Genomic DNA, 24749 nt, shown 5'->3' with positions numbered 1-24749 from the left:
GCTGGTTCTTCCTATATGCAAACTACGCCCCACTAAACCACTAAAGATGGTTCTTTATTTAACCAGCGGTATTACACTTATTACAGCAGCTCTAGTGCGATCAATGCTCTGGGCTCCAGGGCTCTACAGGTCAGTTCAGGAGCTGCTCATGTGTGTCCTTTACTTGGTCAGTGTCCTCACTGCTGAACTAGAGCAGAGATAATTGGATCTGAGTCGTCTTAAGAAAAGTCAGCAGTGTTCAGACAGTCATGAACTGTACTATACTGTAAAATAATGGACATTTTCTTAAATTTACATATATTTTCCATTTTTTACGGAATTTCCAACCTCTGTTCTGTTTTTAGATGGAATTTAGCAGTAAATGTACAGAAAATATGCAGTTTTTTGAAATACAGGCTAATTGTAATTAAACAGAAATTTTCAGTGTACATTGTTATCGCTGTCTCTCTCTTTCTCTCTGATCTGTAGACAATGCATTAATAAACATACCCTAAAGGAGAGGAAAAGAAAGAGGGGGTAATAAAACTAAAAATAAAATGTCTTCTTCGTGTTTCCCCTTTCCCTTCGAATGCCGCTGTACCTCAAAATATCTCAAAAATGAATTCTTCAAGGGTTCTTAAGTAAAGAAAATGGTTCCATATGGAACCACAAACACTCAAAGAACTCAAAGAAAAATTGGCAACAGATTTGCTAAAAATGCTGCACATTTCAGGAAAAAAGCAGCTGATAGAGTATCTAATTTGATGGCATGAGATGGGAAAATATTAATAAATTAAATCATTTTCTGAAGGTTAAGCCCTTACTGTGATGAATAAAAAAATGAGGGAAAAAAAAGTAATTATTAAAGAGTTCCACAATAGACTCTATTCACAGAAAGTGCCACATAGTTTAGGTTAACTGGAACAGACCGAGGGGTTAGTTGTAATGGTGACTAAAAAGTCTGGAGAATTATGCAATGCTTTGCTGTTTGAACCAGCGTTCCAAGCTAAACGTGTTAAAGAAAATCTGCATTACGTGAAATATGATCAGTCAAAGATATAACGGTAAAACACTATGATATCCATAGTACACTTCTGATTAATCTGATTAATCTTGCAAAGTGCTTCCCAAAATGAACTGTTTTGTTCTTAAATGGGGGATATGGGCTTCCCCCCATTGTTTACTTTGGGAGGCCCAGCTGTAAAACTGTGTTAAAACTAACTCCGCCATGCTGAGGCTGAATTAGCCGAGCTAGCTTTCACTAAGAGTGTGAATTTGATGACTTATACATACAACTTGAGAAATATTTGCTGTGAAAATGTGCAATGGAATATGACCAAAAGCCCATTGTTCTACAGAAAAAGTCCATTTTACATTCACCCATATTAGGAATTGAAAAAGAATGCAATTTGTGGACGAAGCATGCACACATCAAGTTCAAGGACCACTTCTACCTCATGTGTGTACCAGTTCCTTCATGCTGAACACAGAGAAGCGGACTCAGCACTCTTACTGTCAGATGTTTGACACAAATATAAAGGCCCACAGTGCTGTGAAGCAGGTGTGAGACTGCTGTTGCCGCTGGGCCTGTGCGGCGCCGCAATCCAGGCTGGCTGCCGCCACTGTAATTTCACGCTGTAAGCAGTAATATCTCTGCGGAGTGAGAGGTGCAATTTCTTTAAGGTGAGCCCAGGAGGCAGGTTAATGGCCGAGGCCCATTGGCGGGCCCAAAGTTTTATTATACACTTCTATAACTTAAGAATACCTCAGCCAGTCTGTAGGACCTGTAGTTACTAAATAATAAGCCTTAGTATGTAATAACCCTGCGATTTCAAGCATAAGGATAAACTCCAAGCGATGGACGGAAATACAGTGCATCGCTGTAGTTCCATTAAGGCATATGGCTGTGTTTATGAATTCCACTTCTGTGGATGGACGTGTGGATAAGAAAGAGGTTATTAAAGGGAGAAAAGAACCCCTTTGCTTGATTGAAGGCATCCTGGCATCATTAAAAGTTTCTTTAGAATGTGCTGAAAATGGTTCTATTTACCAAAAATGTTCTATTGTTACAGGCTTGATACTGAAAGCCTTTTTGGTGCCATATAGAACCATTTTCAAAAAGGTTCTTTATAGAACCATCTACAACACATTCTCCTTCAATCTGAAGAATGATTTCACTGTGAAAAGAACCCTTTAATCATGCAAAGGTTCAAAATCAAGTGTTCATGGTTCTATAAAAAAATGTTTTGTTTACTAAAGAGCCCTTAAATAATTCACTTTTAAGAGTGGATGGCACAGCAGCACGATCGTTTGAAGGGAAAGGGGGAACACAAAGAAGACAGTTTATTTTTAGTTTTAGTGCCCCCTCTTTTTTTCCTCGCCTTTAGGGGACACTCATTAATACATTGTCTACAGATCAGAGAGAGATAGAGAGAGAAAGAGAGAGAAAGAGAGAGAGCGAGAGAGAGAGAGAGAGAGAGAGAGAGAGAGAGAGAGAGAGAGAGCATATTTTCCATAAATTTACTGCTAAATTCTGTCTAAAACAGAACACCACATAGGTTGTAAATTCTGTTAAATAACAGAAAATCTATATAAATTCAAGGAAATGTCCATTATTTTACAGTTTACTACAGTTATTTATTGCCTAAACAATGCTGACTTTTCTTTAGACGGCTCAGAACCTGTTATCGCCTCTCTAGTTCAGTAGTTAGGACACTGACTGAGTAAAGGACACACATGAGCAGCTACTGAACTGACCAGCAGAGCCCTGGAGCCCACAGCGTCGATCGCACAAGAGCTGCTGTAATAATTGTAATACAGCTGGTTAAATATAGAGCCTGGAACTGATGTCAGCCCTGATCACCACACAGAGCAGCTTCTACTGTCTCACACTGCTTACAGTGACTCTCTCTCGCTCTCTTTCTCTCTCTCTCTCTCTCTCTCTCTCTCTCTCTCTCTCTCGCTTTCATACACAAAATCAAGCCCACCGTCACATTAGCAGTGCCATTCCCTTACAGTAAGATAGTCTCTTCTTTCTCTCTCTTCTCTCTCTCTTCCTCTCTGCCTGTGTCTCTCTCTTTCTCTCCTTTCCCTTCTTCCGCGCGTGCTCTCTCTCTATCACACCTCTTTTTTCAGACTCTCATTCTCTCTTCTCATTCTTCTTTCTCTCTCTCTCTGGCTGTCTTTGTTTCTCACCCTGTCTCTCCTCTCCTTTTCTCTTTCTTTCTCCTCCATTCTCTTCTCTCTCCTCCTTCTATCTCTTTCTTATAACTCTCACTTTCTCTCTCTCTCCTCTTTTTCATTCTCTCACTTTCTTTCTTCACTCTCTCTCTTGCTCTCTCTCCTCCTTTTCTCTTTCCCTTCTGTCTTTCTCTTTCACTTTACATTTCTCTCTTTCTCTGTCTCACTCTCTTACTCTCCCTCTGTCCTCTTTCACTTTTTCTATCTCATTCACACCTAGCAATTGGTCTCCTGACACACACACACACACACACACACACACACACACACACACACACACACACACACACACACACACACACACGTAGCAGCAGCCACAAACAAATGAACTCATGTGAGAAAAGCAGCTGTCAGCCATGCACACACACACACACACACACACACACTCCGCCCGGATGAAAGTAAAACAGAGTAAACGAGTGTGAAGAGACTCTGTTACCTTGAGTGGTGTGTGGTGGGCAAGCGGAACGCGGCAGTGAGAAACAGGATGGAGTGGAGCATCACTTCACTCTGCCATCTGCTCACTGAACACTTAAAGAAAAAAAACAGAAATCCTCTTTCCTCTCCTCCTGAGCACACCACGTTCCTTCACTCTCTCTTCTCCCCCTTTATCTCTCCCTCTGGCTTCTCTCACTCTTTTTCCTTTTACTCTCTTTCTATCTCTCTTTCTCTCTCTCAGCATGGGAATTCCTCATGCTGGATTTCTCCCAAATTCCTGGTTTGTAGACGGAGCTGTCCACTTCCCTCTTCGCTGTGCTTCCTGCCTCCTGTCGCTCCGAGTCTTACTCCAGCTCCAACCCGCCTCACACACAAACACACACACATACACACTCCCGCCTGCTCCCTCTCTCTCTCTCCCCATGTGCTCACTCACTCGCTCCCTCCCTCCTACACACACACACACACACACACACACACACACACACACACACAAGAGAACTGTCTGCCTGTTTTTTTCTGCTCGTGCCATTAGAATAAACCTGAACAGGTGTGTTGCTTGTTCACATGTGCATATTTTTGCACCTAAGCAGTAAATATGCACAGTGCTGTGCAAAAGTCTTCATCAGTGTTATGCCATCCATCTGTTCACTGAGCAAAATCACTAACATTAAAACAAATACAAACAAACAAATCGTTGTGAGTCAGTGTGTTAGCTTGAAAATGTACTCTGGCCAACACAGAACCATCACTACTTCTGTTGCAAACAAGTCTACTCACATCCTACAGTGGTTTGGGAGTAATCGTAATAGTGAGATTTTTCAGTCAAAAGTCTAGAAAACAACCCTTCTAATGGTTTAGGTGGGAGGAGATTTTACAAACCAAAACAAGAGTATTAATACGCTTTTTTCCCACTAGTCGGCTACTGCAGAAGGAAGCCAGATAGATAACATTAATGCCAGCAAGCTAAATATTACGTTATGTATATATTAGGTTCCACACCAGTGCAATTATTTATGACCATGTATTAATTACCAATAGTTTTATGGTTGTTTGACATATTTGCATGATGCATGCTGGGTATTGTAAATGAGAGAAAAATTACAGTTGACAAAAGCGTTAAATAATATAGCATATTAGTCACCTTGCATGTGTAAGGTGGTAGTAACTTCAGGCTCCTGCAGATGGGGATGAGGATAATCAGGCTATAAATACCAGCAGGGTCTGTGATGGGATTCATAGATTGAGAAGAGGTGGTACAGTGCAATGAATGTCTCATTCGATGTGTAGAAAATGGGTCACAAAGCAAATGTTAATGATTGGCAAAAAGGAGTGATTGCATTTGGGCGATTACAAAGGCCACAGTGTGAAGGAAGTGCTGAATCGAAGCATAAGGTCATGGGGGCCGACCAGCAACAGCAAAAATCACAGTCTGCAGGGAATTCTTGTCAGAATTGTGGCCAAAAGTGTTTCACGGATTGTGAATAAAAATCGCTTCACTTTCAAGTGAGAACTTCTTCTAGAAGTGAGCGCAGGCTCTTCACAACCAATTTCTGAAGGAGCACTGCGTTCCATGAACATATGGAGCAGAGTGGCATGCAAGAGGCCTTTACTCACGTCTTCTCACAGAGTTGTCCAGTTACAGTCGGTGAATAGACACAAAAACTGGACTGTTCATGACTGGAAACGTGTTATCTCATAAACGATGAATCTCGTTTCTGCCTGTATGTGAACAATGCTGGGCATTGTGTCCATCGTAGACCTCAGGAAGCATTGGATGAGGACTGTGTGCTAGGTGTGGTTCAAGCTGGAGGCTCTGTGGTGTTCTAGGGGTGTTTTAATTATGCAGAAATGGGTCCCTTTGGTTACAGTGCCAGTAAATGTGAACCACAGTGCCTACATTGAGCTGCAGGATAACCGGATTTTGCCATTTGCTCATCATCTTACAGAGGAACATAACACTCCTATCCCTGTATTCCAAGATGGTAATTCTCGTGTTTACGGGGCTGTAAATTCAAGAGTGGCTGAACACTGAAATTTGTCCAGTCCATGCTGATTCCAATCACAGCTTATATTCGTGTTTATGGAGGTATTATATGTGTGTAAGCAAAGCAAACAAACAATGCTTATGAGGTTTTATGAATGGCCATTGCATTATTCATTTTCCAACATCAAGGCAAAAAGCAGAAAACCTAATTAACAGGACTTCACAACTCAATAAATAAATATATTAATAATAATACATAAATAAATATAAAGTATTCCTTATTTAGTATGACGACACTTAGCCTTCTTCTTTAGAGACTTGCTTTCAGTTTTTCTGCATGCACCAAAGATGAGTTTTAGAATTAGGTTGTTTATTCTGCTTCTCAAACAATCCCAAACGCATTCCATGATGTTAAGATCTGGACTCCGTGGTGGTCAGTCCAATGTTCTCAGAACATCAATACCTTCTTCATTTGATTTACAAATTTCTTTTTTTTTTCATCTATTTCCTTTTGAAGCAAGACTGGAGCTTGATTTTCTCCTCTCTCCCGAAGATGAAAGCTTTAAGAGCTGTTTATCTGATGAGGACAGATGGGGTCTACCGTCTTGCACAGTTATTAGAAGTCCCCTTTTCTGAGCATCCTTTAGCCATATTTTGAAACACTATTATCCTTTGACTTGCCCTTTCTCATACACACGGATTATCTTAAATCTCTTCAGAAATATGTCCCAAAAATGATTCACTTTTTTGGCCTTTACACAGGCAAAGAAACATAATAAATAATATATTGCTGTTGTCAGAACAAAACCTCGTATCTCCATTTTTGTCGTTTTTCAGGTTTTGACATGATTTGAAAGTACCTGTGGTCCTACATAAGGTTTGTAAATTTCATGATGAATGGAAATCTAAAATTACTTGGAAAAACGTCTGGTTCCATTGACTTACATTAACAGTAGAGTAAGTTTTTACCTTCTCCTGTAAAGTTATCATTTTGGAGATACAAGGTTTTGATCCGACAATAGCGATATGGTGGTCTGAGTCTTGCAGATCACTGTATATATGTGTCCACACCATATGCCTGAGAGTGTGTAGTGTAAATCTATAAAGCTGTTTGTTCTGATTGTGCACATGTAGAACTCTGTGTGACTCACCGTATGATAACGGTACAGCGGTGTGACGTTTGTTGCTTATGGCATCACGCTGTGAGAGTTTCCAGCTGGAAACCACAGCCATCCATGCATGGGGACCTTTCCAGGATTTGTAGCTACCAGCAGCTAAAAGCACAGAAGCAAGCAGGGAGTCTATGGTGCATTTTGAGAGTGAATGGGATGCAAATCTGTGGAACTCCAGGGACGCCACAGTACAGACCGAGGAGAGGTCATGGCCAGTGGGGGGTTTGGATATATAAGTATTGATGATGCTGAAGAAAACCAAGTGCATGCTAAGAAATGCACAGGGTAGCAGCTACAAAGCATCAATACTCAGAAAGAGAAATCAGTCGCTACAATATATGATCCCCTTTCACATGCACAGCTTGAGAGAAACGTTACATCATATTATGTAACCTGTTATTGGTAGGGATGGGCCTTTTAAATATTTATGTTATTCATATATCCTCACATACACATGCAAGGGTATTCCAGCTTTAAGCTAGCGTTTAAAGTGCAGTAGCAATGGAAATCATTATGCTGGTCAACAGCAAAACCAGCATATTCCTGCTGATGGAAGAAAACCTCACATCTCCAAAATGGAAACTTTACAGGAGAAGGAAAAACACACTTTACTTTTAATGTAAGTCAGTGGAACCGGACGATTTTCCAAGTCATTCTGGGCCTTTTCTTTTCGTCCATTCATCATGAAATTTACACACAAAGGAAAGAACAACAGGTGTTTTCAAATCATGTCAAAAACTGAAAAAAATGACAAAAATGGAGATTTGGAAAAATGGAGCATTTAAACTGTAGCAGCAATGGAAATCATTATGTTGGTCACCAGCAAAGCCATAATATCACTGCTTGTATCTGAATTCTTTTCATTTTTTCATTCATTTTTGACATAATTTGAAAGTACCTGTTACCCATTTTTTATTGTGTGTAAACTTCATGATGAATGGACCAAAACGACTTGGAAAAAAATCTGCTTCCATTGACTTACATTAAAAGTAAAGTATGTTTTTTCCTTCTCCTGTAAAGTTACTATTTTGGAGATATAAGTTTTTGTACCAACAGCAGCGATATGTTGTGTTTTGGATGCTGGTGCACTGGCCCACCAGCATGACCATGGTGAGAGACCAAAACCAGCACTAGACCAGTATACACTATGAATTCCATACTGTTTGCTGATGGGACTATTTGAAAGATCGATCACTGGCAAACTGGCAAAGCAGTGAAACAGCCATTCTATCATTATTTAGCACAGAACAGACACCAGAGGTGTCTGATAATTTCATTTATCTTTTCAGCAAGATAACAGGAGGCAAACTGAGGTAAAGTATCTTCCATTAACTAGCTTTTAGCTTGCTTTTAGCTTGCTGTCCTTCTCATCTGATGAGTCATTTGGTCTTTCATGTCTATTTTCTTTGTTGTGAAGACACAGCAATGAAACATTTGGATTCCTAACAATAACTTTAGCTAAGTGGCTTCTGCACTCACTAAAACACCCTCCACCCAGAGAACACCCCAATTTTCTCAAAACTTTAAAATACATTAGATGTGGGGTTTGCTAGTCTTGAAAGTGGAAAAATGTAGCTTTGTAAGACATGAGTAGACTTGTTTACAACAGATGTAGAAGCGTATGTGTGTTTTTCGGCTGGAGGATCAATTTAAACAAATAGTATTTGAAAAGTCCAACAAGTAAACTAATTTTGAGCTGGCATAGACGGTGACCACTCTGTGCTGGTTGGCTCTAGTCTGCAGGTTTTTGGGCCGGTCCGAGTTGACAGTCGGATGAAGTCGCGTCGTGTGTGTGACTCAGAATTTTTGGCCTCCCAGTTGAGTTCCAGACCAGTCAGCATTCATCAAACGTTTGAATTTTTTTTCGACCTGACTGAGTGCAGTCTAGTGTAAAGTGATCATGGACTCAATATGAACGGATTCCTGCGACAACCAATGGAAAGAGAGCACAAAAGAAGAAAATACAGCAAGTCAACAAAGAAAAATATAGGAATGTCATTCATGTATGGAGCAAAGCTTTTTAATGAGCCGAGTTTAAGGCATGAGCACAATCGAGTTTATGTACATTTAAAACTATACAAATACCAAACTGATGACGTTTTAGATTAGATTAAGACCCACTGTTGTGGGACCCAATTAGTCCCACAACAGGGAAATTTCACCTCTGCATCTAACCCATCCATGATTTGAAACACCACACAAACAAGGGGGCAGTGAGAACACTTGCCCGGAGCAGTGGGCAGCCCAATCCGCAGCACCCGGGGAGCAGTTGGGGGTTAGGTGTCTTGCTCAAGGACACCTCGGTTATGTACTGTCGGCTCTGGGGATCGAACCAGCGACCTTCCGGTCACAAGGTCTGGTTCCCTAACCTCCAGCCCATGACTGCCCATTTTAAATCAATGATCCTCACTTAAACATGTTTATCTGCGGATTCTTTACTATTTCAGTGTGCAGCTACATGTTTGCATCTCCTAGTAATGGGAGAAAACGTAAGTTTGCACGAGTTCAGGCCAGTAATGCAACAAGACAGAATAACACAGACACTGGCGAGTAAAAGTAGAATGAGAGGCTTTACTGATGAAAACACAATCCAAAATCAAGTCAATAAACAAGAGCAAAAAAACACAGAAGCACAAACATACAGGCAAACAATCAAAAAAAAAAAAAAAGGGGTCAGTCAAAGAAAAACAGACAGAAGTAACACCTCACAAAGAACCTAGCCTACAACCCTGGGGCTTTATACTGAACTAATCAATGAGATACAGGTGGACATGATCAGTACTGTGGAGAGCTAGAGCGCTGATTGGAGTATGAGAGTGAGGCAGGAGTCATGTGATCTCCCAGGGGGGTTCTGGGAGATGGAGTCCAAAGAGATCTCAGAGCCGAAGGGAGTCGTGACAAGCAACAGCTTAAAAGTTGAGTAGTGTGTGATCCCTAATTGTTTATTGTGTGATCCCCAACATTTCAGTCGCCCGAAGTGTGAGATGCCCATCTGTCAAAACTTAAAAGTCGTGTAGTGAACCCAAGGCTTTAGTGGTTTACTGTTGTGGTTTAACCATAAGCCACTGAACACAGTAGATGATTCTACAACTTCCTTTGTACAAATTTGACATCTCTTATTTTTAATTACAAACTACATGAGCCTTATTTGAATACTCGATTAGGTAAACAAGTATCAGAGCTCTGAAATCTCAATATTTCTGAACAATCGGCTCTCCTTAGTTGTTGGAAACACAATGTTAAAATTCTGGACTCTGCAAAAGTTTGAGGCACTTGAGAAAATTCAATCTTAAATGCTATTTGTTTGATCAGTAAACATTTAGATGCTTGGAACTGATTTTGCAGTTAATGCAGTTAATATCACCCATTTAAAATCTCAGTCTTATTACATACTAAGGCTTATTATTCAGTAACTGCAGGGACTTCATTGCAAACTGGCTGAGCTATTCTTAGGATATACAAAGGAATAAAACTTTGGGCCTGCTGGTGGGCCCTGGCCTTTTAAGGGGTTCATATAATACGTCATGACTTTATGTAAGTCAATGTGTTTATTGAACCATTTCCAAACATCTCCTTGCAGCCCAGAATTAACTGTAGTTATCTTCCAACACCTGGTTTGGCTAATCAGTACTTCATTGTGTTAAATGAAATGAGCTGGTGATAGAAGTGACTAAATATATGCGATGGCTGGATTAAACTACAACCCCAATTCCAATGAAGTTGGGACGTTGTGTAAAACATAAATAAAAACAGAATACGATGATTTGCAAATCCTTTTCAACCTATATTCAATTGAATACACTACAAAGACAAGATATTTAATGTTCAAACGGATAAACTTTATTGTTTTTTACAAATATTCACTCATTTTGAATTTGATGCCTGCAACACATTCCAAAGAAGTTGGGACAGGGCGTGTTTACCACTGTGTTACATCACCTTTCCTTTTAACAACACTCAATAAGCGTTTGGGAACTGAGGACATTAATTGTTTAAGTTTTGTAGGTGGAACTCTTTCCCATTCTTGCTTCATGTACAACTTCAATCGTTCAACAGTCCAGGGTCTCCGCTGTCGTATATTGCGCTTCATAATGTGCCACACATTTTCAATGTGAGACAGGTCTGGACTGCAGGCAGGCCAGTCTAGTACCCGCACTCTTTTACTATGAAGCCATGCTGTTGTAACACGTGCAGAATGTGGCTCTTGCTGAAATAAACAGCAACGTCCTTGAAAAAGACGTTGTTTGGATGGCAGCATATGTTGCTCCAAAACCTGTATGTACCTTTCAGCATTAATGGAGCCTTCACAGATGTGTAAGTTACCCATGCCATGGGCACTAACACACCCCCATACCATCAGAGATGCTGGCTTTTGAACTTTGCGCTGAAAACAATCTGGACAGTCCTTTTCCTCTTTGGCCCGGAGGACACGACTTCCATGATTTCCAAAAACAATTTGAAATGTGGACTCATCAGACCACAGGACACTTTTCCACTTTGCGTCAGTCCATCTCAGATGAGCTCGGGCCCAGAGAAGCCGGCGGTGTTTCTGGGTGTTGTTGATATGTGGCTTTCGCTTTGCCTGGCAGAGTTTTAACTTGAACTTGTAGATGGAGCGACGAACTGTGTTCACTGACAGTGGTTTTCTGAAGTGTTCCTGACCCCATGTGGTAATATCCGTTACAGAATAATGTCAGTTTTTAATGCAGTCCTGAGGGATCGAAGGTCACGGGCATTCAATGTTGGTTTTCTGCCTTGCCGCTTACTTTCAGAGATTTCTCCAGATTCTCTGAATCTTTTGATGATATTATGGACTGTAGATGATAAAATCCCTAAATTCCTTGCAATTGCATGTTGAGAAACGTTGTTCTTAAACTGTTGGACTATTTGCTCACGCAGTTGTTTACTTCCTTGCTTGTGAACGACTGAGCCTTTCAGGAATGTTCCCTTTATACCCAATCATGCCACTCACCTGTTTCCAATTAACCTGTTCACCTGTGGAATGTTCCAAACAGGTGTTTTTTGAGCATTCCTCAACTTTCCCAGTCTTTTGTTGCCCCTGTCCCAACTTTGGAATTGAATATAGGTTGAAAAAGATTTGCAAATCATCGTATTCTGTTTTCATTTGTTTTACACAACGTCCCAACTTCATTGGAACTGGGGTTGTAGATTAAAAGATATCAGGATACTTTTTTGAAAAGGATACGACTTTTACGTGTATTTCTGTGTATTTGCATTTATTTGTGTGCGGTTTTATGAGTATAAACACACGTGTTGGCAAAATAAATGGTCTTAAACTATGTGCTTAGGTGCCTTTTGCTGTACTTCAGATCTACACATAACCAGTGATTGGATAGGCATTTACGTCTACAGAATCATTCTCTACAGCAGCTGCCTTCTCTAAAACACTACAGCGCTCTGCCTCAGCTGCCTTCACTGTTCCCATATTGCATTATGCATATATACACACAGCATGTAGTGGAGAAAAACGGGATGGCTTTGATATGAATTATTACTCATGTGGAGGGAGAGAACAGGAGAAAGAAAGACAGAGAGAGAGAGAGAGAGAGAGAGAGAGAGAGAGAGAGAGAGAGATCTACCACTGTGTTGAGGGAGAGAGAAGGCTGTGCTCTGTTCTCATTGCATCTTGGGAGTGGGGGAGACAGCCCTGAGCTGCAGATTTCCAAAAAGCAATGCAATTAAATATGTTCTATAACACCATTGGTAGAAATAGTGGCAGCAAAAAAAAAGATTTTTTAAAAGATTAAAGAAGGATAACAAGAAGGAGAGAAAGGACACCCTGCTGTGTCATAAAAAGTCAAACTCATATGTTGAGGGAACTCATTTGTGAGGTATCATCAGAGAGTCAGGGAGAAGGAGGGAGAGAGAGAGAGAGAGAGAGAGAGAGAGAGAGAGAGAGATCTACCACTGTGTTGAGGGAACTCATTTGTGAGGTGTCAGCAGAGAGTCAGAGAGAAGGAGGGAGGGAGAGAGAGAGAGAGAGAGAGAGAGAGAGCGAGAGCAGGTTTGAGAACAACTGGTAAATCCATTTGAGGTTGGCTTGACAACTTAACAAAAGTAATTGTCAAGCAATCACCTGTAACACGACAGCAACCTCCTAATAAATGCTGAAGATGCTAGAAATACCATACCAATCATCTAAGAAGACCCTAGAGAATACAACTCCATTTCAAAAATAGTTGGGACGCTGTGCAGAATGTAAATAAAAATAGGATGCAATGATGTGCAAATCAAGTAAACCATATTTTTAAAGGGAAATACTACAAAGGCAACATAGCAAATGTTAAAACTGAGAAATGCTATTGTTTTTTTTTTTTAAATATGAGCCCATTTTGAATTTGATGTCAACAGCACCTTCCAAAAAAGCTGGGACAGGGGCTTGTTTACCACTGTGTTGTATCAGCTCTTCTTTTAACAGCACTCTGTAAGTGTGTTTGGGAACTGAGGAGACACTGCTGTAGTTTTGAAAGTGAAATGTTTTCTCATTCTTGTTTGATACAGGATTTCAGCAGTTTGGGGTTCTCATTTGTCGCATTTTTCATTTCATAATGCGCCAAACCTTTTCAGTGGTGTCTGATTTGGACTGCAGGCATGTCAGTTTAGTGCTCAAACTCCTTTATGATGGAGCAAAGTTGTTGTAATATATGCAGAATGTGGTCTGACATTGTCTTGCTGAAATAATCAAGGCCTTCCCTAAAAAAAAAAAAGACGTTGTCTGGATGGCAGCCTATGCTGCCAAAACGTGTATTGTTTAGAATCAATGGTGCCATCACAGATGTGCACATCACCCATGCCCTGTGCACTAATGAACCTCTATACCATCATGAATACTTTTGAACTGTGTACTGATAACAAGCTGAGTGGTCTTTAGCCTGGAGGACACAGTGTCCATGATTTCCAAAAGGAATTTCAAATATTGATTCATTGGACCACAGGACACATTTCCACTTCCACATAGTTTTCTGTGAGGTAGCTTTAAAAGACATGAAACACTTTGGACATCCGATTCCTATCACCACCTTTGTGAATAATTCTGACCTTAGAGGTTTCTCTCGAATGGTGAAGTCTACGCCAAAGCCGAACGAATTACTTTATTTACTGTGTTGATGATTTAATTTGAAAAAAAAAAGAAAAATATGGTGGAATTTAAAGTCACCAGTCAAGTTTGGTTCAACCGATGTGATCCACATGCAGATGGAAGCACTGGGTTATGAAAATCTTCACTGTCCAAGAATAATGTAGTCACACAAAGTTATTTTGAGGTTAGTTGCTATGGAAACGAAACAGTAGGAATTTCATGGACTCAGTAGTAAACTACTGTAAACCCATCCTACATTGCACCCAGGATTCAAAGGTCATGTAGAGTGACCAGTTGAAAACAAATGAATAGTGCCAAACAAATAAATAAACCAACACAGAAACAAGCAGCAGCAAGAAAGAACGCTTTACATAAGCTGCCATGTTTGGATGAAAAAAGCTCAATACCTCTTTATTAATATTTACTTTGACTGCTAAACCTTTTTTCCCTGAGTGTGAGTGTGTCTAGACCCCTTCGACTGTTCAATTATTTTGGTCAGAATAGGTCATTTCAGCAACATCAGTAATTATGTATACAGCACTCAGTATATAATTATACACAGATGAGGTGTAACATTATGACCACCTCCTTGTTTCTATGCTCATTGTCCATTTTATCAGCTCCACTTACTGTATAGGAGCACTTTGTTGTTCTACAGTTACAGACTGTAGTCCATCTGTTTCTCTGCATAATCTGTTAGCCCCCTTTTACCCTGTTCTTCAGTGCTCAGGACCCCTATGGACCCTCACAGAGCAGGTACTATTTGGGTGGTGGATCAGTCTCAGCACTACAGTAACACTGATGTGGTGGTGGTGTGTTAGTGTGTGTTGCACTGGTCTGAGTGGTCAGTGTATGATCTGCCTTTGTCTGCACAGGTAATGATTAGCAGTGTAATCTGTACTGTTCTCTGTACAGCAACTAATGGAAGTGGTGCAAATAGACTTTCAGTAACTACAGGAGAAAAAGGCCTTTTTTAGCCACACCACCCTGGCCCAACTTGATCCTCTGCGCTTTCTGTTGACATGGCGGTCTTTAGAACGGCCCAAGACAGCAGCAGCTGATTTTCAATCTCCATACTTTCGCTCCAAGTGCACTTTGCACTGCTGGCTGAGAACTGGTCAAGTACACTCCACATACACAACAGCTGAAATTGGAAAACAGTGTGCTGACCAGCCCTGAGCCATCTGCTCTTTTATACATCTAAAAGTACACTCATATTCCTTCTTCAAGAAATCCTCTGCTTCCTGATGAAAGAAAGATCTGTTACTTTGAGCTAGCTGTGATGCAATTATGAGAGAATATCAGTGACTCTAATTTGCTGTAGGTTTTGATTAGACTCAACAAAAAAGCAATAAAGCTGGTCAGAAGAGTAATGGAACTGCTCCTGCCTGTAAGGTAGGTCACAGTGACCTTTCATTTCACCCACAGCATGATGTCTTCATCAAATACCACATTAGCTTGACTTGCCAAGCAGATCTTCATATATCAGCACAAAGAATAATCTTAGAAGAACCTCTTTTGGTTCCACGAAGACTCTTTTAGTGTATGCTTCCGTAAAGAATGCGAGAACCTTAGCTGTTTTAAGGGTTCCAGCACTAAAGGAGTGGTAATATTTTCCTAATGGGAGATGTTGGTTTGGTGACTATTTTTCCTGTGCATTTGTCCAGTCTCTAAATATACAGTAGAGACAAAAACATTTGGTGAAATCTAATTCAGCTCCAGAATTTTTTGTGCGAACCTGACCTGACCCAAACCATGCCGTGTTTTGAGTCTAAACCCAAGCTAAGCCTGAAAAAATTCTGTCTGAACCTGACCTGGCAGTGACCACATCACATTTTGAGTCTGAACCCAACCCAAGCGCGTCAAAATTCTGTGTGAACCTGACCTGACTTGAATCACATCACATTCTGAGCCTGAACCCAACCCAAGCACGACAAAATGTCAGAACCCGACCTGGCCTGAATCACATTATCATGTTTTGAGTTTGAGCTCGACCCATGCACAACAAAATGCTGTCTGAGCCCAACCTGGCCCAAATCACATCATGTTTTGAGTCTGGACCCGACCCAGGCATGACAAAGTTCTGTCTGAACCTGACCTGGCCTGACTCAAACCACATCATCATGTTCTGAGTCTGAACCCAACCTGGCTGGAACCATCATCATATTTTGAGCGTGAGCCGAACTGAACCGAGCCCAAGCCAAACAAAATTCTGTCTAAACTTGAATTGGCCCGAACCACATCATCATGTTTTGAGTCTGAACCCAACCTGGCCTAAACCACATCATCATGTTTTGAGTCTGAACTCAACCCAAGCCAGATAAAATTCTGTCTGAACCTGACCTGGCCTGTTTTTACTGTCCTGTGTATATTAAAATTTGATCCCTAAAGGTCCCAAGTCATAGGGCCTAGCCATACAAGTGTTTTCTGATAGTCTGGAAGCTGGTGATCCACTGAAATGCAGAGGTGGGAATGTCCAGTTGGCATGGTTCAATTGAAAGGCTTTCCAGTATAATGAAAACAGTTTTCTTGCATATGTGACAGGGAAGTATGGGCTTAGAAGATACTGTTAGCAATCTGTTTGACCTAAATGCAAATTATAAGGGATCTATAAGTAAATCTCTCATGGTTTTGAGTATAAATATTTTCTTGATGTTCATTGTCAGTGCCAGTCCTTTCATTAGGTCACAGTGTCCTTTTGTGGAGTGGTAGAGGATTTGAAGAGAGCAAGAACTTTGCCTTGAGTTAGAGACACATCAACCAAGTCCTGTATAATGGATGGAGTTCAAAAAACACTAAGGCTTATTGGGGATAATAAAAGGGAGGATTTGGTATGAACATGAAGAAATAGCCTTATGAATTCAACTACCTGCATGGTTGAGATTATTATAGATCATAATTGGTATGAGGCCATGTTCATAAAGGAGTGAGTGGTCAGTCTACATGGGAACTATAATGTAGCAACATTTACATCAATTCTACCAATAAAGGAAAAGGATTTTAAGGCTCCAGCTCATTACAACGCTCCAGCAATCCCACAAAAAATTTGCAACGTATTTGTGAATGAATGTGAGTTTGCAGAATTTTTTTTGAAGCTTCCAAAAAGCTAGCCACTGATCTATAGACTAATGAACACAACCAAGCTAGCACAAGCTAGCCACTGATCTATAGACTAATGAACACAACCAAGCTAGCATTAGCATAGCTCTTACTTCAGTCCCTGAACAAAATTACATATAAATTACAATACATATCCATTCTAATGATTATTTGGAGACAGTAATCCAGCACTAGTGTTAGCAATTTGCTTTCCTTCTTTCTTAAAACAGGTCATTCTCAAAAACTCCACTGAAGGAATGATTTAGTTGATTCAGCTGAAGAATTCAAACAGCCCAAGTATCCACCCAAAGCACGTAAAGTCTTTCAAGCAAGGCATGTTTACACATGTAGCATGATTAAATTGTCCATTGTGGCTGAGGAGTCCCTTTAATTTGCTTTGCTTAACATCTGATAACTAAATCATACAGTAATCTGAGTAAGTGAGCCATACAAACAGCTATACAACTTTCTACAGAGTCAATCGCTACAGGCCTCCAATCTTCATGTGGCCTTCAGATTAACTCAAGGACATTGCGTAGAGAGCTTCATGGAATGGGTTTCCATGGATGAGCAGCTTCATCCAAGCCTTACATCACCAAGCGCAATGCAAAGCATTGAATACAGTGGTGTAAAGCGCCGCCACTGGACTCTAAAGCAGTGATGTGTTCTCTGGAGTGACCAATCATGCTTCTCTGTCTGGCAAACCAATGGATGAGTTTGGGTTTGGCGGTTGCGAGGAGAACGGTACTTGTCTGACTGCATTGTGCCAAGTGTAAGGTTTGGTGGAGGGGGGATCATGGAGTGGGTTTGTTTTTCAGGAGTTGGGCTCGGCCCCTTGATTCCAGTGAAAGGAACTCGTAATGCTTCAGTACCAAGAGACTTTTGGACAATTTCATGCTCCCGACTTTGGGGATGGGCCCTTCCTGTTCCAACATGACTGCGCACCAGTGCACAAAGCAAGGTCCAGCATCCAGCAAAGACATGGATGAGCGAGTTTGGCATGGAAGAACTTGACTGGCCTGCACAGAGTCCTGACCTCAACATGATAGAACACCTTTGGGATGAATTAGAGTGGACACTGCAAACCAGGCCTTCTGGTCCAACTTCAGTGTCTGATCTCACAAATGCGCTTCTGGAAGAATGGTCAAAAATTCCCATAAACACACTCCTAAACCTTGTGGAAAGCCTTTCCAGAAGAGTTGAAGCTGTTATAGCTGCAAAGGGTGGGCCAACATCATATTAAACCTTGGATCAAGAATGAGATGTCACTCAAGTTCATATGCATGTGAAGGCAGACGAGCGAATACTTTTGGCAATATAGTGTATTTGATACATTTAAAGGTATTCCAGTTTATGCCCTTCACTGATTTTTCATGACTTTTATGGAATGCCAAGATGTTTCTAAACTCCTTGAAGTGTTGAGGTTCTGCCAAACTTTGGGAAACAAAAGAAGGTTTTCTCCTCTCCTGGAAAGTTTCTTGTGTAGAAGGTAGTGAAATGGTTCCCTTCCAAGTTTGGAGCTTAACAACACTGTAGATCAAAGCAAAGAATGTACAGCCCAGTAGCACATTACAATACAGCCTGAGGCCATAAATACATCACATTATGTTTTAATACAGGCTCTGTGATGTATTAAAGAAATACTGGGCACCAGGAATCAATTCCTTGACTGGAGGATTCAGTGGAGTGGAATCAATCACTTGATAAATGATAAGATGGAGCACTTCTATCTGTTTCTCTCCACCCAAACATGGCAGACACAGTGAATGGGATTTGTAATAGGGTGCTGGGATCATTACATGATGGAAAGGAGGCCATATTGTTGCTGTGGACATTGTTTACTCTGAAGCTCACTTCCATTATTGGTGTTTGGCTACAAGGCTGCCTAAATTATTCAATGTGTTGCTCTGTTGTGTTGCAAATGAAACTCTGCACGCCCTGACGTCAGGGAAACATGAACACGTGTAGCCTACTTTTTGTTGATGCTGTACAATATTTGCATATAAATGCTTGTCAATCTGCGATTACCATTAATGCACTGCTAGTATTAGCATTGGGTTCATGGTCAGGCAAAATACGCTGCGATGTTTGCGTGTTTTGTGCAAATTCTTTTGTGCATTAATTCATTCATCAGGCTTTGTCTATGGGTCGGCACACTCGTTCAATTGCTGCTGCCTAATGTATCTCTGATTAGATTCTCATTAGGCCTCTATTTGGATAGCTCACTTACTCAAATCACTTATTCAAATCAAATTTGGTTTTCACGTGAAAAGAATTTAATGGAAATGAACAAATGAACCAGTGTATATCTGTCTACTCGCCTCATACAGCAGCTCAATACTGATCTGGAGTGAGATTTCCTGGTTTATAGAAATGAAAACCCCCTGTGATGTGATGGTGGTTGTCAGTCCACCTTGTAGATGTAAAGTCAGAGACTGTAGCTCATCTGCTGCTGCAGTTTGTGTTGGTCATCCTCTATCAGTGGTCACAGGATGCTGCCCACAGGACGCTGTTGGCTGGATATTTTTGGTTGGTGGACTATTCTCAGTCCAGCAGCAAAACTGAAGTGTTTAAAAACTCCACCAGCACTGCTGTGTCTGATCCACTCAGACCAGCACAAGGCACACTAACACACCACCACCACGTCAGTGTTACTGCAGTGCTGAGAATGATCCACCACCCAAACAGTACCTGCTCTGTGAGGGTCCATGGGGCTCCTGAACACTGAAGAACAGTGTAAAAGGGGGCTAACAAAGTATGCAGAGAAACAGATGGATAATTGTAGAACTACAAAGTGCACCTATATAGTAAGTGGAGCTGATCAAATGGACATGAGCATCTTTTAAACCAATAAGGCTACAGGAAACAATGCTGCACTACAGGATAATGCATAACACAGCAAATAACATCAAATGCTAGTTTTAGGCCTGAACACCCCTTTAAAGGCCACCGAGATATGAAGGCACAATCAAAAACACCAAGAAAATCTCTTTGAAGAAAGTCAGCGTGAAATACCACAGACCAACAGCACACTGGTTCAACACTGTTCGTCTAAGCTTTGATGCCTTCCACGGAGGTTCAGTTTGACCTACATTGTTAGCTGCTTTACTGCCAACCAATCACCTTGTACAGATTCTAGATTTTCTCAATTCATTCTTCTACAAGTTTCCATCATTAAGCCCTGATAAATGCAGCTCACCATATCCTGACAACCACAATACTAGAAACGAAAGTTAAAGCCAAATGAAGTTTGTAGTGGAAAGTGGTAGAAATTTGAGTCATGCACAGATGTATGAATCCAATAAGTGTTTCAGAGGTTCCCGAATGGCAGCACTTGGTGTACCTCATGGAAAATGTGTATGTGGATATGAAGCTTGTGCTTTTGTTTAGGCTTTGGTTGTGACTGGATTACTGTGAGCACTAGAAATATACAGATTATTCTGATGATTATGAAGTGATCAGAGCTCTTAGAAAGACTACAAAGGGACTTAACTTAGCAATAGCAAACCACTCAGTGCTTTTCAATGAAAAAATTGGAAAATAGTGAAAAAGAAAGCATTTAAAATCACATTATAGCCAATTTCAAACTTGTAACTAACTTGCATCTTGAGTGATCCAATGTGAACAGTTTTAAGTACAGGAATGAATGGGGTCAAACGCCCTTTGAATATGCACAGCAATCCAGTCATTCAAACTGACTATGGAGGTGGTTGGGGATGCGTATGACCACATTTGTAGTGTGAATGCCAAAGCTCAGATCAAAGGACTGAGGGTCTGTCTAACCAATTGCATAACCACAGCCGAGGGTATAAGTATTTCGATTATATATTCAGATTACATTTACTGTTTACACTGTTTAGGATAATTCTTTCATAATTCTTACCCAATTAAAAAAAAAGTCTTCAACGGACGCTTAAAAAAAAAGTCTTCAACGGACGCTGGTTTATTTTAAAATCAGCATGATATGTAGCAAACTCAGTGTTACTGAGCTCTGCTAAAGCCTGAGTAGATTGATAAACCAGTGTGATCAGTTATTAATCTCAGTGTTACTGAGCTCTGCTAAAGCCTGAGTAGACTGATAAACCAGTGTGATCAGTTATTAATCTCAGCGTTACTGAGCTCTGCTAAAGCCTGAGTAGATTGATAAACCAGTGTGATATTAATCTCAGTGTTACTGAGCTCTGCTAAAGCCTGAGTAGACTGATAAACCAGTGTGATCAGTTATTAATCTCAGCGTTACTGAGCTCTGCTAAAGCCTGAGTAGACTGATAAACCAGTGTGATCAGTTATTAATCTCAGCGTTACTGAGCTCTGCTAAAGCCTGAGTAGATTGATAAACCAGTGTGATATTAATCTCAGTGTTACTGAGCTCTGCTAAAGCCTGAGTAGACTGATAAACCAGTGTGATGTTATTAATCTCAGTGTTACTGAGCTCTGCTAAAGTTTGAGTAGCACTGCTGTGTCTGATCCACTCAGACTAGCACAACACACACTAACACACCACCACCACATCAGTGTTACTGCAGTGCTGAAAATGATCCACCATCCAAATAGTACCTGCTCTGTGAGGGTCCATGGGGGTCCTGAACACAAGAACAGGGTAAAAGAGGACTAACAAAGTATCAGAGAAACAGATGGACTACAGTCTGTAACTGTAGAACTACACAGTGCATCTATGTAGTAAGTGGAGCTGATAAAATGGACAATGAGCATAGAAACAAGGAGGTGGTCAGAATGTGTATATAGTTAAACATGACACCAATATGTGTATGTATGGTAACTAGGGTGACAATCTGAAATGAAATATTATTCCTTTTGAAGACGCTGTTTCCTTGCCCTGATGATATCTCAGAGATGATTACAGTCAGAGTTAAATGTAAAGGATTAAACACTCATATGCCAAGGCAGTTGAGTCAGACCAAGTCCTACTGGAAATGTCAAAAAATCTCTTAGGATACAATGTAATTTGTGGAAACATAATGAACTATTCAAAATAATAATAATAATCAACAATTTATTTCAATAAATAAAAAATGTCACGAATGAAGTGGAGTAATAAAAGCTCATCAAGATCAGACTAAAAGAGAGGTCATTTGGTTTATCTGTCTCTATGACAACTAAACTTAATTATCATATCCCTAATGGGTCCTCAGAACCCACAGCACTGTCACGGGATCAAAGAATCAATAGCAGTACTGAAATCAGGCAAGATGCACTGTAACATGCTTCATTTTTGAAATAGAACATTACATACATGCGGTGTACTTCCAAAGGTGTTACTGTTGTCAGCATGTACCTATGCCTATAATGATGGTCTCTAAATATACTACAAATCAATAAATAATGTCAGTATCAGCCACTACACTCATTATACATCATAATATAAGGGAACCTTCACTTGTATATGTAAGTGTCCAAGTGTCCTATTAAAATATGATGTATAAACATATTGGAAATGTATAATGTATTATGCATAATGCATTATAAAAACCATGACAAATCCCTACAAGAATGCTGTCATACTGCTGTAATATGGTCGTACTTGTGTAAGGGGGAGCGAGGAGGCGGACGCATACGCTGAGATAAGCGAGATTTATTAGGGGCAAATCCAGGGTCGTGGTCTAAGCAGTCCAGGGTCAATGAGCCAACACGGATAGAACGAGGGTAAGACATGACAGACGGCAGAATACAACTGTTAACATAGACATACACATTCAACAGAGACCGGTACCATAATACAAAGACTGACAAACACAAGGGGCAAACACAGGGCAAATGGGACAATGAGGGACAGGTGAACACAATCAAGGGCGGAGTAACAAAACCAAAACAAAGGCACATGGAGTGGGAGGGGCCAATCGTGACAACTTGCTTCAACCCTATGGAACAATTGTAATAAAGTTTGGCAACACGTTCTATGAATGTCACATTTGTAAGCATCTATAAACACATTTATAATGTTACAATCATAACCACAGCTATAAATATTTACAAAAATGCATTACATGTTATAGCCATGCTTATTATGCATTATGAAATGTTAACATAATGCATTTTAAGTACTGTTCATAAATTATAACACACACAATAAAACACATTACAGGCTTCAAATGTCAGAGTTTAAACTAGTGCTGCCATCAGTGTTTTACCCAATGAGGGAAAGTTAATGTTCACCACTGTTAATGTACACCACAGTTAGCCTGGCACTAACTTAACACTGCATATCCAATACAAAGCTTGCATGTACTGTAGTGTAGTGTTCCAGAGTGAAGGGTTCTAGCGTTTGGTGTTAGAGTCAGTGATGGAACAAATTACAATGACAGCACTTTACTATCTCACCTCTCCCTCTCCAGGCCTTCACTCCACAGTGACTTCACGCTCAGTGTGATGTCAGAGTGGGTTCAGTGGAGGGGCTGATGGGTAATTGGTTTGCTGTGATGTGACAAGAGAGCGCTGACATGAAAAGCACATTGTAGCAACAATTCTAGGCTGGACAGCCTGTTTGAAGAATCTGAATATTCAGGACTGAAGCCCCGAAGATGCAGCTCTAACAGCCCCAGTGCTGAGAAATAAAACACTAGAACTCTCAGGGTGTAAATATACTTTGTATTCGTCTTTACGCTCTCCAATCTGGGACTGACTTCATTGGCACTGACAGTATAACGGGTTATTAACACTACTTATAATGCATTATATTAACAATTCATAAAGTATAATACACATGGCTATAAAGTGTGATGCAGTGTAATTCATTTTTAGAAATATTTATAATCATGTTTGTAATGCCTTATGAATGCTTTATAACAAGTTATAAATGTGTTTATAGATGCTTATAAACATGACATTCATAGAAAGTGCTACCTAAAGTTTTCTCTTGGGTTATGTCACGCTCTAGCTAAAGTTGGAAAGGCAGATTGATGTATTCAAGTTCATATAGATGCTCACTGTTCCTCACTCAATGGACAAGATGAAAAGTAACTATTTGGTGCAACAACAAAGAAGGCAACCTACTAGTAGAGGACATTTGTTATTTTTTAAAATATAACTAGGCAGCAGTGGGTAACAATGTCACACCACAGCAAAAAGGGCCAGGTTCGATTCCCCATCCAGGCTAAAGGGGTCCTTTCTGTTTGGAGTGTGCACGTTCTCCATGTTTCTGTATGTGTTTCCACCAAGTTCTCTGGTTTCTTCCCACCATCTAACTGGAGATGCTAAATCTCCCATAGGTGTGAGTGTGACTGTATGTCTGAAAGATAAGCGGTTTAGATGATGAATGAATGTACTATATATTTTAATAAGGACGTATATACCACATCATGGCCTACATGTATTAACAATCAGTTTCCCTTTTAAAATGCATGTTTAATATTATCTTAATCACAGAATTCCCATTAAACAAAATCAGGTCAAACAATGTAATATAATGTAATATAATGTAAAATAAAGTTTATTTAAACTCCTCTGCCTCATCCAACACACCTTCTACACAGAAGTTCTACAGTAGGGGTGCACAACTCTGGGCCTGCAGGGCTGGTGTCCAGCACAGTTTGGTAATTTACCTGCTCAAATCACACCTAATTTAACTCATCTGTTACTTGCCAGGTTTAGTGGGGAAACTAGCAAACTGCGCTGGATACTGGGTATCCAGCGTTCTGCACCCCGGTTGTACATTCTTCTACACTCTGTGCTCTTAGGATGCCCTCTTGTGGCTAATAAGGCACAATGCAGGGGTACT

The 24749-nt window shown here is 40.4% G+C and overlaps 1 protein-coding gene across 9 annotated transcripts in view; it reads right to left on the bottom strand.

Moving 5' to 3' along the window:
• Positions 1-3997, bottom strand: part of gramd1bb (GRAM domain containing 1Bb) — a 217938-nt gene extending 213941 nt beyond the window's left edge. For 3 of the 9 annotated variants that reach the window (XM_037540026.1, XM_037540037.1, XM_037540030.1), the window contains exon 1: positions 3659-3994. The gene's annotated coding sequence lies outside the window, so the exon portion shown is untranslated. Of the gene's footprint in view, positions 1-3658 lie in introns of all 9 variants that reach the window. The other 6 variants (XM_037540022.1, XM_037540027.1, XM_037540029.1 and 3 more) reach the window with 5 other exon arrangements.
• Positions 3998-24749: the final 20752 nt, after the last annotated feature.

The sequence above is a fragment of the Pygocentrus nattereri genome, chromosome 7 (genome assembly GCF_015220715.1).
Source record: "Pygocentrus nattereri isolate fPygNat1 chromosome 7, fPygNat1.pri, whole genome shotgun sequence".
Classification (NCBI taxonomy): Eukaryota; Metazoa; Chordata; class Actinopteri; order Characiformes; family Serrasalmidae; genus Pygocentrus; species Pygocentrus nattereri.
Note: the sequence above shows the minus strand (reverse complement) of the source record. Positions and strands in the feature narration are given on the sequence as shown.